Genomic DNA, 12,025 nt, shown 5'->3' on the forward strand with positions numbered 1-12,025 from the left:
AGAATAATTGTAAACAAGTCAGATGAAAATATAAGTATAATGAATAAAAACATATAAAATAGACAAATATAGAAAAGAAATATAATTGAATAAAAGTAAAGGGAGAAATAACGAGAAATTTGAAAAAGATATGTATGTGTTTATATGGAAATGTGTTAATGCTACATAAAACAATGTTCTATTTGCCTTGTTAAAATTTACAAGTAGCTTTCAGAAAAGAGGTTTTATGTTCTTATGTTTTATGTTTTGTTTGTCTTTAAAAACTAATAAAATTTGTTTAATAAAAGAAGAAGACCCAGACGATCAGCAGATTGGGGGGGGGGCAGTCAGAGGTGGTATTTGCCAGTTCTCCGAACTACTCAAAATTTCCACTACCGGTTCCCCAGAACTGGTCAGAACCGGCTGAATACCACCTCTGATCCAGATCCCACTGTAGTTCATCCACCAGAGTGCTTCTCATCTCATGCCTAGACCTGGATCTAGATCTAGTTGGAAGAGATCTGAATCATCCATTTAATCCAGAGCCCTCTGATCTTGCTGTCTCGTTACTTTCTCTACAACCACCCCTAAGAAAGAAAGAAAGAAAGAAAGAAAGAAAGAAAGAAAGAAAGAAAGAAAGAAAGAAAGAAAGAAAGAAAGAAAGAAAGAAAGAAAGAAAGAAAGAAAGAAAAAGAAAGAAAGAAAGAAAGATTGCAGACAGGATGGTAATCACTTCCGATGGCCAGGTTGAGTGATGGCATCTTGTGGATGGCATCATGAAATCTTAGGATTCCAAATAAACCACACATTAGTGAACACTGCAAAATAAAGTATACATGTTAAACACTTTTAAAAGGAATGTTAGTTGTGAAATATGATGGTGTACAAATATTGTAAATAAATAGCTAAATGTATTAGTTATTAAACTACAGTCTAACATGTCACCTAAAAACAAATCAAAAAGAATTTGTTGAGACAATAGACCAAGGAGTTTTTAATTCAAATCTTTCAGAATTAGGTGTTAGGCCTGAGGTCATATCAGATCTCTCTCTCCCTCTCCCCACAACCTACAAGAGTGTGGTAACACAGATCTGTCTTCATAAATAAGCCACTAAAATAATTCGTTAAGTGTTGCATAATTGTGTTAGATTGTTAAATATCTGACTACAGCCTATAGATACTGCTTTCTAAATGTGCAAACCTGTGGTTTTATATATTTATTTATTTTCTGAGAGATGTGTCTTTTGCCTTCCCGGTTCTGCAAGGGACTACTTAAGACTGCATAAAGAAAAATACCATTTAACACTAAAGCACATCTGGCTATAAGATCCGAGCTGCAAAAATATATATAGCCATTAGATGAACTGGTATATCTATAGAAGAATTTGCATCTTACATTTGTAGAATAATATCTTGATGAAATCATGCACAATTACCCTACTTTTGGTGTGGGATGTAAGTAATGGCCAACGGCTTTCATATTGTTGCTCTAAAAATATACAGATTTAAAAAAACGGTATCTTTTTATTGTACTGCATTGCTCTGCTCATAAAATAGAATATCATTCACACACTCTCTCACACATGCACAAACCTTTTTTGTATTTTTAGTTCAGTTCCATCAACTCTCAGGTTTATTTCCCACAAGTTTTACATTCTGGGAAGCCAACACAAACTTTCTATACACTCTATTTTTGAAGCCTCATCTGTTTTTGAGCTTATCTTGGCCAATTGCAAAACACATTTCCTTTATCCTGGTAATGACCTCTCCATAACAAAATACCTCTGGATCATATTAATCTGTTAGTAGAGACTTATGAACAACTTTAAACAGATGCTTTAAAAACACAGTCCCAGCAGTTGTAAGTATTTTCAAAATTGACAAAGAAGCTAAATATTTGGACTATTTCAATAAGTGAATTGTTCTTGCTTCTATTATCTTCTCAGAAAATGCAAATTATTCATGTCATCACTATTTGTGATTATTACTAAAATAAGTAAACATGATATTATTAATTGTTGTTCACACAGTCAGATGTTTAGGCTGGATCTGGCACTTTTATCCACCCATTGAATGGTGTTAAACTTATTGTCACAGAAGATAAGGTGTACCAAGTAAAGCTTCCTTTTGCAAATGACTTATGGGGTTTTCTCAATGCTGATTGTGTTCAAGTAATGCTCTGGATGTTTTGGGGTTGCTAATACTAAGGCACCTAGTATTATTGGTAGTATCTTTGCTTTCTTTTGCCACAGTCATTCTACTTCTATTTGCAGGTGCTTATATTTTGTGATTTTTCTTCAGGTTTTTTTTCTTCTTCTATTTTGCTGTCTTCAGGTACTCCCGCATCCACCATCCAGACATTTTTATCTTTCCTATAGACAATTGTTAAGACTGGGGCAGGTGACAGGAATTTGTCTATTTAAATTCTAAAGTCCCGGAGCACTTTAGTTTCTTCATATTCTATTCCTTTGTTTTGTGATCCCACCAGTTCTTGCAGGCAGGCAAATGGTATTTATTGCACACATTCCAATGCATCATTGTTGCTACTTTGTCGGGCTGTTGTTTGTAGTTAATCCATGCAATCTTCTTGCAGCAGTAACTACATGATACACTGTTTCTTCAATTTCTTTGCAGAGGCAGCACTTGCTGCCTGTTGCTATCTTCTCAATTGTGCCTTTGTATGGATTTATTCTTAAGGCATGGTCTTGTGCAGTCAGAATTAGTCCATCTATCTCTTCCAAGATATATTTTATGTCTAACAATTATACTATCTTAATAAACAATCAAACAAACAGGCTTTCCCAGGATTCCATAAGAACTCCATGATATACAAGAACTCAATGAAAGAAGACCTAACTGTTCACCTACCCAAATGGCAGCAATAGTCATATTCTCTTCCTTTTTAGTTGCTTCTATAAGAACTTTCAGAATGCTAGAATTGAGACATCAATATTTCATGGCTTGAATGCCTCAGTGGTAATGTTGCAAATACCCAGAGCAAGAATTCCTATTGCAGGTTGAAAATAGTAGCTCCAGGTTTTATTCTTTCTCATTCTTCAGTACTCCTTAATATAGGAAGGTGAAGTAGGAACAGAGAAAAATGAAATATGCTGATATTGGAATACACAATAGAATTTTCCATCCATTACAGATGGAGAGAAGGCAAAATCAACACAGCTCATTTTCAAAAGCAATACTAGTATGTCAAGCCTATAGGGTTCCTTCCACATATTTTGCTAATAGCAGAAGAGAAGTTCAGCCCAAGGATTTGAATTTTAAGACGAGAGCATCTGCTTGATTATTAGTATGTTTTCTTAATTATTTCTTAACTTCACAGATCAACAAATAGTACCAATAAATGTAATGTCTTGCTTATGCATCTTTTTCTGTGGGCAAGTATGTGTATATGGGAGAGAAACAGAGAATATGAATAGCTTTTGTTTATATATATAATTGGAAATTATATCTGAGGTGTTTAGGATAAAATTTAACTGAGAAGTCATTGGTTTTATTTTGTTTCTGTCTCTTGTTTTGGCTGGCATCTTTAAAAATGGAGTTCAGAACAAATGTGCTGAATAAATGTAAGAAATCTTTGCACTTCAAACAGATTCTGACTTGGCATCCAAAACCATGCATTCGGAGGTGGCAGATGCTGCTAATTTATCACCCTTGCCTAGCTAACTTTGGCCAGATCTTTCTAAGGTGGAGCAGGAATTCAGAACTGTTTCTCCAGGCCTCAAACTGATTTTAATCAAACATTGCCACGTTGTGGATTTTTCTCTCTCCCTCCCTCCCTCCCTCTCTCCCTCCCTCCCTCCCTCTCTCTCTCTCTCTCTCTTTCTCTTTCCAGAAAATCCACTGTATCCTTCTAAAATGCACTATTTAAAAGAAACTTATCCTAAAAGCATATATCCTCATAAGGACTCAGTAAAAAAATAAAGTAGACTTACAACACAATCCCATGCATGAGACTGCAGAAAAAAGTCTCCATTCTATGGAGCTATCTCCGAAATTTGCTTAAGATTGTTGCCTTTGAAAGTAGCCCTTGACTTATGGCTTGGAAAATTCATCATTAAGTGATGTGTTTGTTAAGTATTAATCCCTTGACCACACCTGATTTTTAACAATCTTTGTTCTGCCCTTGTTAAAAAAATCACCAGGGTCATTAAGTGAGATGTCATATGACTGCAACGTGAGACTTTCCCTATCAGCTTTCCAATTGATTTTTGCTTGTTGGAAGTTGGCTGGGAAGGTAGCAAATGCTAATCATGTGACCTTGGGGTACTGCAGTTAAATCAGGGGTGGCAACCTGGCAACCTGCGGGCTGGACGCACCACATGCAGGCCACGCCCACCCCAGTTCCATGAAGGGGAAAAAAATCACGAAATGTCACATGACGGCAATGTGACACCACGAGTTTGACATCCATGTCTTCAATGATTATGAAGCACCCAAATCATGATCACACGACTGTGAGAATGCTGCGACAGTTGTAAGTGTGAGGACCAGTTGCAAGTGATTTTTTCTGGCATAGTCACAACTTTGAACAGTCACAAAAAAAAAAGTCAAGGACTCTCTGTATGTTCCAGAAGCAGGTTTAATTATTCTAATACCTAATTCATCCAAGTAGCTGTCTCTTTTGCTGTAGCCGAGAGTAGTAAAGCTGACCAGCCAAGCTAAATGAAAGGGATCAGTTCAAGCAAGAATTACTTCCTATTCTAATACTTTGATCCATCACTAAATGACTCTTCTCTATCTGGAGCTTCAATAAGCTCTCAGGTAACTGACTGAGAAGCCAGCTCAAAACTTGCATCCAACTTGGAACTAGGACCCAGCAAGACGGTAACTGAGTTCACAGAGAGGAAAGGGGTAATTGCTTTCTTGAAAAAACATGATTAGATCACAGTTATGCTTCCATTAGTCTCCTCCAGAGATGGGATTCAGCAGGTTCTGACCAGTTCTGGAGAACCGCTAGCGGAAATTTTGAGTAGTTCAGAGAACCGGCAAATACCACCTCTGACTGGCCCCGCCCCCATCTCTTCTCTGCCTCCCAAGTTCCAGCTGATTGGCTGGATCTTCTTTTGTTGCCCTGCACAGGAGAACGGAGCTGGAAAGCAGGTTACTGGGGTGGGGAGGGAATGTGATTTTGCAGTCACCTTCCCCCTGGAGTGGGGAGGGAATGGGATTTTAGAGTATCATTCCCCTGCCACACCCACCAAACCACACCATGCCCACCAAACTATGCCCACAGAACCGGTAGTAAGACCATTTGAATCCCACCACTGGTCTCCTCCTGTTTTGTAGATATGTAATAGCATGAAGAAATTAACTCTGGAGATAAGAGGGTGAGCTGGGCATGTAAAAAAAAAAAGGAGAGGAAGCATAGGAAATATTTCAGAAGGGACTTTCCTGGTTTTCTGGAGGCAAAAAAAAAATAAGAAGGGGAGACATTCTTGCAAGATTCTGTTAATGTAACCTTATAGTAAAGATAAGTTGAGGCTACTCTTTGTGCTTCTTGTCTGGACCACTTTCCCAGGCAAACAAAGTGCCACTTTTCTTACACCACCAGTATCAAATAGCAAAATATCCTTAGGACACCTCTAGATAGGCGAAGCAATGGGATCGACACTCTTCCAGATGTGAAACTCACTCCAACCTCCTGCTACCATTTCTTATAGCACAAAGGAATGACACTTAAATTGTTTTTACTCATGCAGCCAGTTCCTTGGGCCCATTACAGACTGTGATGGGAAAGACAACTTGGGGGAGCTAGAAGTTTGCCACCTACCTTTCCAACCCTAAAGTTAGAGAACTAATTCCGTCATCAGGCAGAGGATAAAAAATAAATAAATGCCACCCCCATAACTCTTTTAGGACTTTGCCATCCTTCCTGCTAATGCTTGTAGATGGCCTAAAAGGATAATAAATTGTCTGGTATATTACTAGTGTTTACTGCATTTTGACTTTCAAAAGGGAGTTTTGAGTCCGTTTTTTCTGACTCAAGCACCACATTAATATGATCAGACTGTACTCTAATGGTAGGGGGTGGGGGTATGGGGAGGAATTGCAATTTGCTCTTCTGCCTTAAGCAGCAAAATGTCTGTCTCCAAGGGCATCAGCTCTCCTTCATAGTTTAATGGAGCATATTCCCAATTAAGCATGCACAGGATTACACTATAAGGCTAAGAATGTTTACAGAGAAGTAAATCTTATCCCACTGTGTTCACTGGAGCTCATACCCGATGGCTGCCCCCATAGGATTGCAGCTTGATATTTGTATCATAATACAAATATCTAACACATCTATCCTTCCTGAGGAAAAAAAAATACACAATTTTATTGCAGTATTAAAACTCCATTGGAGTTCTTGGCAGACAGTGTATTCCACATTGGTTTGCCACAATCGAGTTTTACATCAAAACATCTGGCGCAAATATTACTTGAAATGACTCAAACGACAAACTATTACACGCAGTATACATTTGAAATGCATTATTGTGTTATGTAGGGACCCCCCAGGTAATTACCAGACTCACAAGGAAGCCCACATCCCCAAGATAGACTTTGCTACTCAAAATCCTTCTTCTTCTTGAGTTGGTTTGATCCACTGTTTCCCCTATTTCTTTTTCATGTCTTGACAGCTTAAATTAAGATAGAATTGACAAAGATGTATTGATGAATCATTCATGGTATAAAGATTTCCAGAAAGCCTGGCCTCACACAGCAGCTTGTCAAGAACTAGGCAGCACCTTAACTTCTAAATAACATCTTCCTCTAATAGTTTTATATCAATATCTAAGTGTAGTGAAGATGTCTCTTTTTGATTATCTTTCCTTGCGCGAGAACGTTTTACATTGGCTTCAGCAAGATAGCTATATAAGATGGTAAGCTTTGTACAATACCAGAAATATTTCTCAGAAATCTTGGTGATCCACTCAGGAATACCACTACCATTTCCAGTTATTTCTTCTCATTTTGCAAGTCCTGCAATAAACTTGCTCAGTACATCCAATTAATAACCGACTCGAAGCTGAGGACAGAATGCTGACTGAGTTGCTTGCTTTGCATGTGTTCAGTCCAGTGATCTCCAGCTAGGCCTGAGAAACATCAGTGGGATTTTATGAATGCTCAGAGAGCCATGACAATATGTATGAGCTTCACAGCTCAAGAGTCTGACTTTCTATAAGCAGCTTCTCATGCTGCAATATCAAGAAAAAGGAGAGGGCTTTAAAAGTTCACCCTCAGAGGTCAAAAAAATGGTAAGTTCAGGCTTCTATTTTCCTCCAGCTTTTCACTTTCTTTCCTTTTATGTTGTTTGCATCTGATTTGCATTTCAGCATATTCTAAACATCTTGCAAATAGAGGAGCTGCTTCTGTTCGAGGCCTTCAGTCGATTACGTAGAAAACGCCATTGGGGTTACTGCAAGTCTTACTACACCAGCCTAAAATCTGTATGTGCATTTGTCTATCTGCGTGTGTGTTTGTGCCTGCATGTGCACACCACTTTACATATAACTTTTTAAATGTATTTGAAGAGAAGTCAATAAGTTATTAAAATTGTTTATACCTGTGGGGAAGTAATTTTGTTATACTTTTAAAAACTATATTCTTTTTTTCCCCCTACTGTTTCTATTTTCTTTGTATTTTCTGCTCCTTCTATTTTTTTTATTTTGAATTAGTTTTTATTATTATCATTATAACTTGTAATACAAATTTATTAGAGGGTTCGAGTTAGGTGTTGTATGTTCATTTCAGTGCGTCCCGGAAGTGGTATTCAGCAGGTTCTGACCAGTTCTGGAGAACCGGTAGCTGAAATTTTGAGTAGTTCAGAGAACCGGCAAATCCCACCTCTGACTGGAGATTTTACAGTATCCTTCCTCTGCCACACCCACCAAGCCACACGCACAGAACCAGTAGTAAAAATTTTGAATCCCACCACTGGTGGGTTCATAGATGGTTTAAAGTGGGTTAAAATAGCTAAATTTGGGTGAAATCAAAGCCAATGAGAGAATGGGAAAATTAGAGCCAAGAGTAAGGCATTTGAACATAGTTTATTATATTGTTACCAATGCTGAATGATTTCTGTATTAATAGGAAGGATGAATCAAAGACTGAATTTTAATAACTTGTCACAGGCAAAATTGCCAGCTTGAACGCTCCAACACAGATACTTTTTCTCCCATGCATTCTTCATATATATATATATATATATATATATATTTTGCACTCTTCTCTCTGGAATGAGCTTAGGGAACAGATGTACATTCTGGGAATTTTTCCAGGAGAGGTTTCCACATGCATCAGATGCTTTCAGCATTGGCAGTCAGCACTCTAGTGTCCATAGCAAGGCTGTCAGGAGCATCAGTGATGAACTTCGGGTGTATCTGGTCAATGGCCAAGGAGATTCATCTGGAAAGTGGTGAACAGTGCCTGCTTTCATCAATAAGGTTTAAAGGACTTTCTTCTCAGGCACTTTGACTTATCATTGGGATGTTCATTGCTGAGAAACTGTGATTAAAACTGCTGATCAGTACAGTTTGAGCTTTGAAGTTCTTCCACCGTTCTCTTGTGAACAATAGTGCATCAATGTGTGGGATGTGGAGATTGAAACCTCTCCTCCAGCCAGATGTTCTCCTTAATGTTTTTAAAACTGTGGTACAATGTAAGGTTACCGTATCTCAATTAAAAAGACAGCATGTCTTGAAATGGGGTTGTTTATGTAATGGGCTGCATGTAGCACCCCTTGCGATATGTGAAATTACAAATGGCTCATTAAGTCCGTGATGGGTGCTTTGGTGGGTCCCTGAAGAGCTAGCTGTACCCGAAGCAGTGTTTCTTAATCAAAAGTCTTCTTTGCTAAACTGGTATTGATTTTACAAAACCCCAACTCTCTGCTACTTAAATGTGTGCAACTCTCTCTTTTCTAATAGCATGCCATTGCCTGCTGTTGCACCATTGGGAAACGTTTTCCATGTTTACTTTCTGCTATGAAAAGGTAGGATTTTTTAAAATGAAAAGTGGCAAATGCAATCAATAATAAGAGTAACAGTTATAATGCTGGGTATGTTTCTTTATGGCTTGATTGAGAACATGACCAGAGAAATATCTCTGAAAGCCTAAAGATGAGTGTAGAAGACAGGGTATTCTTTACCATTTAACGAGGGGTCAGCTTATTCTCCAAAGCACCTGAGGGCAGGACAAGAAGCAATGGATGGAAACTAATCAAGGAGAGAAGCAACCTAGAACTAAGAAGAAATTTCCTGACAATTAATTAATTATTAGAACAATTAATCAGTAGATCGACTTGCCTCCAGAAGTTGAGAGTGCTCCAACCTTAAAAACTGGAGGTTTTAAAGAAGAAATTGGGCAATCTTGTCAGCACCAATTGTTTTTAAGTGCTTGCCTAGGTCTTTAGGCACAGCACCCAGTGTGCCGAGTACTACTGGAACCACCGGCACTGGTTTATGCCAGAGTCTCTGCAGTTCGATTCTCAAGTCCTGATATCTGATGAATTTTTCAAGTTGTTTCTTGTTGATTCTGCTGTCACCAGGTATGGCAATGTTGACAATCCACACTTTTTTCTTCTCCACAATCATGATATCCAGGGTGTTGTGTTCCAAAACTTTATCAGTCTGTATTCAGAAGCCCCACAGTAGTTTTGCATGCTCATTTTCAACCACTTTTTCAGACTTATGATCCCACAAATTCTTTGCTAGAGGCAGATGGTAGTTGTGACACAAGTTCCAGTGGACCATCTGAGCGAATTTGTTGTGATGTTTATTATGATTAATATGATTATTATGATTATTATTATGATTTTAACAGCCTATGCAGCCCATTCAGATTTTTGCTTCCAGTGCAAGAGACAGAAAAATCTTAGTTTGCAAAATTCTATCTCCTCCTTTTTTTTTTAAAGCAAGTGGGGGCGCATGTTGCTTTTTATATGTTAAGTATAAAATAATCGGATGGAAATGAATGCAAATACAGTTTTGCAAACTCAAGTTTATTTGGGAAACTGACATTTGATGTGTTAAAATATATATAAATATAAGGATAATGATCCTTAGCCTGCTGTGCCAAAAGGAAGAAGTTCAGTAGTAGAGGTAATACGTTCAAGCTATTACTGGAATGAAAACTGATAACACAATTTTGGCTGGCGTGCTAAATGTATCCTTTGCTTGAAGCATGCAAGGCATTTGACTGTTTTAATTTACTTCTGGATTATTCCAATGTGTATATTTGATAAGTGTTCAGCAAGTGCAGCTCAGCCAAAATACTGTGGCCAGAAAGTTGCTCGTTACAGGGAGCAGGTGACCTTCTTGTTTCAATTCCTGACTATTGATCTTTTCCCAAGCTTAGTCTTTGTTTTGATTCCAGTTTTGAATTCGAAAGCCCCAGAAATGCTTGGAATTGGAGTAGCTGATGGTTTTCTTTTTCCAGGAGGAGCTGGTCCAGCCATTATGTGCTTTTGAATTTCCTTGGCATTTTACCAATCTTAGAGGGGCCCTTGGCAGTAAAGTGAGGGTAGGATCATATCAAATTTTCTTTTCAGGTGTTCATCGCAACTGCCGGAGATTATTTCTATACTATCTGGAGATGATTTTGTGCTGTTTCTGATTTTTATAATCCAAGATGATAAGCCAAAATCATTGCATCATCCTACGTGATCATGCAAAAGCAGTTCGGAATGGAATCCAAGTTAAATGGCTTCAAAATGGTATTGGACAAATGTACAAGAGCAAGGGTGGGATACGACAGGGTTAACTACCGGTTCGGGATTTACGAGCTTCCCTGCACGCTGGGAGCTGCGCGCCTGTAAATCATCATTAGCACGTCATCAGCACGCTGCCGAGAAGCAGCTTTTGAAACAGCCCTCTTTTCTTGTTTTTTTAACTGCAGTTGGGCCTCGTTCGGCAGTTGAAAAATCAGGAAATAAAGGTCAGGTAAGAGCCCGGGTGGGCGGGTGGGCAAAAACATCAGCATAGAACCGGTTCTATGTCTGCTGCTCTTCAGAGCTACCGGTTCTACAGAGGTGGACAGAACTGGTAGAAACCCACCCCTATATAAGAGGGTCTATTAACAGCTACTGTTCTCAGCAGCTACACGAGGCAATGTTCTCCTGAAATGTGTCTTGAACATTCTGAGAAGTCTTCTTTCTCTGAAAAAGAAATATCTGTTTCTGTATCTTACTGTCTTACCAGTGACCTTGAGCTTACTTTATAAGAGGAGAAAGCTTAGGGACCGATGCTGCTGCTAGGGCTGTTTCTTTTCCCCCCATTTTTTTTTATCATTTGGAAGGAGTCCACATAGTTTTCAGTCCCATGAAAGCTAGAGTGAATATACACCACTGAGAGATGCTTGAACAAAGAAGGGCAGGAGATCCAGCCATGGCTCATGACCACCCAACTCACTAACCAAGCGTAGGGACATTACACCTCATCCGTGAGAATTTCATTAATCATATTTTCTCCTTGAAAGGAATTCTCAAAAATAAATTCTCCTTTATCAGATTCTGTGTGATTTGGGGGACTAAAGTTCAAGAGATTTTATCTGCATGAGTCTGCACGAGTCCAGCCAAAGGGAATCTCTGGATTTCAGTTACTGAAGCAGACAATAAAGAAGAACGGAACTATCTCCAAAAACCTGTTGGACAAAATAATGAAAACAGCCATAAACTATGCCCTTTTATACATGTGCGTGATGTTACAATGTGCATGCAATAGAGTCAGGGGTTGGGTTGGGTTACAAAAGCAGTAATTCTGTTTGTGTTGTTCTGCCTCCCCTTGAGTACCTTGTCAACTTCGAAACAACTTTGGCCAAAGCCACATTTCCTTCCCTTTTGTTTCTTAGTTGCCACTCTTGGGGGGAGGGGGGAGTTAGAAAGGTCTGGAATGCGGTGCCTGAGTCCACTAGACAAAACATCAACCAGACGCAGTGTGTGAACCAAGTTCATGGCAATAGCAATAGCACATAGACTAATATACTGCTTCACAGTGCTTTATAGCCTTCTCTAAGCGGTTTACAGAGTGAGCATATTGCCCCCAAC

At 38.7% G+C, this 12,025-nt stretch overlaps 1 long non-coding RNA gene across 1 annotated transcript; it reads left to right on the forward strand.

The window, feature by feature from the left end:
• Positions 1–1,780: 1,780 nt before the first annotated feature.
• Positions 1,781–8,974, forward strand: LOC148133044 (uncharacterized). The gene is made up of 3 exons (XR_015746250.1): positions 1,781–1,840; positions 7,317–7,430; positions 8,910–8,974. It is a non-coding gene; the product is annotated as an uncharacterized LOC148133044 (long non-coding RNA).
• The last annotated feature ends 3,051 nt before the right edge of the window (positions 8,975–12,025 follow it).

The sequence above is a fragment of the Notechis scutatus genome, chromosome 1 (assembly GCF_049901735.1).
Source record: "Notechis scutatus isolate UNSWTSFEM ecotype Mainland chromosome 1, rNotScu1.2, whole genome shotgun sequence".
In the NCBI taxonomy this organism is placed as follows: Eukaryota; Metazoa; Chordata; class Lepidosauria; order Squamata; family Elapidae; genus Notechis; species Notechis scutatus.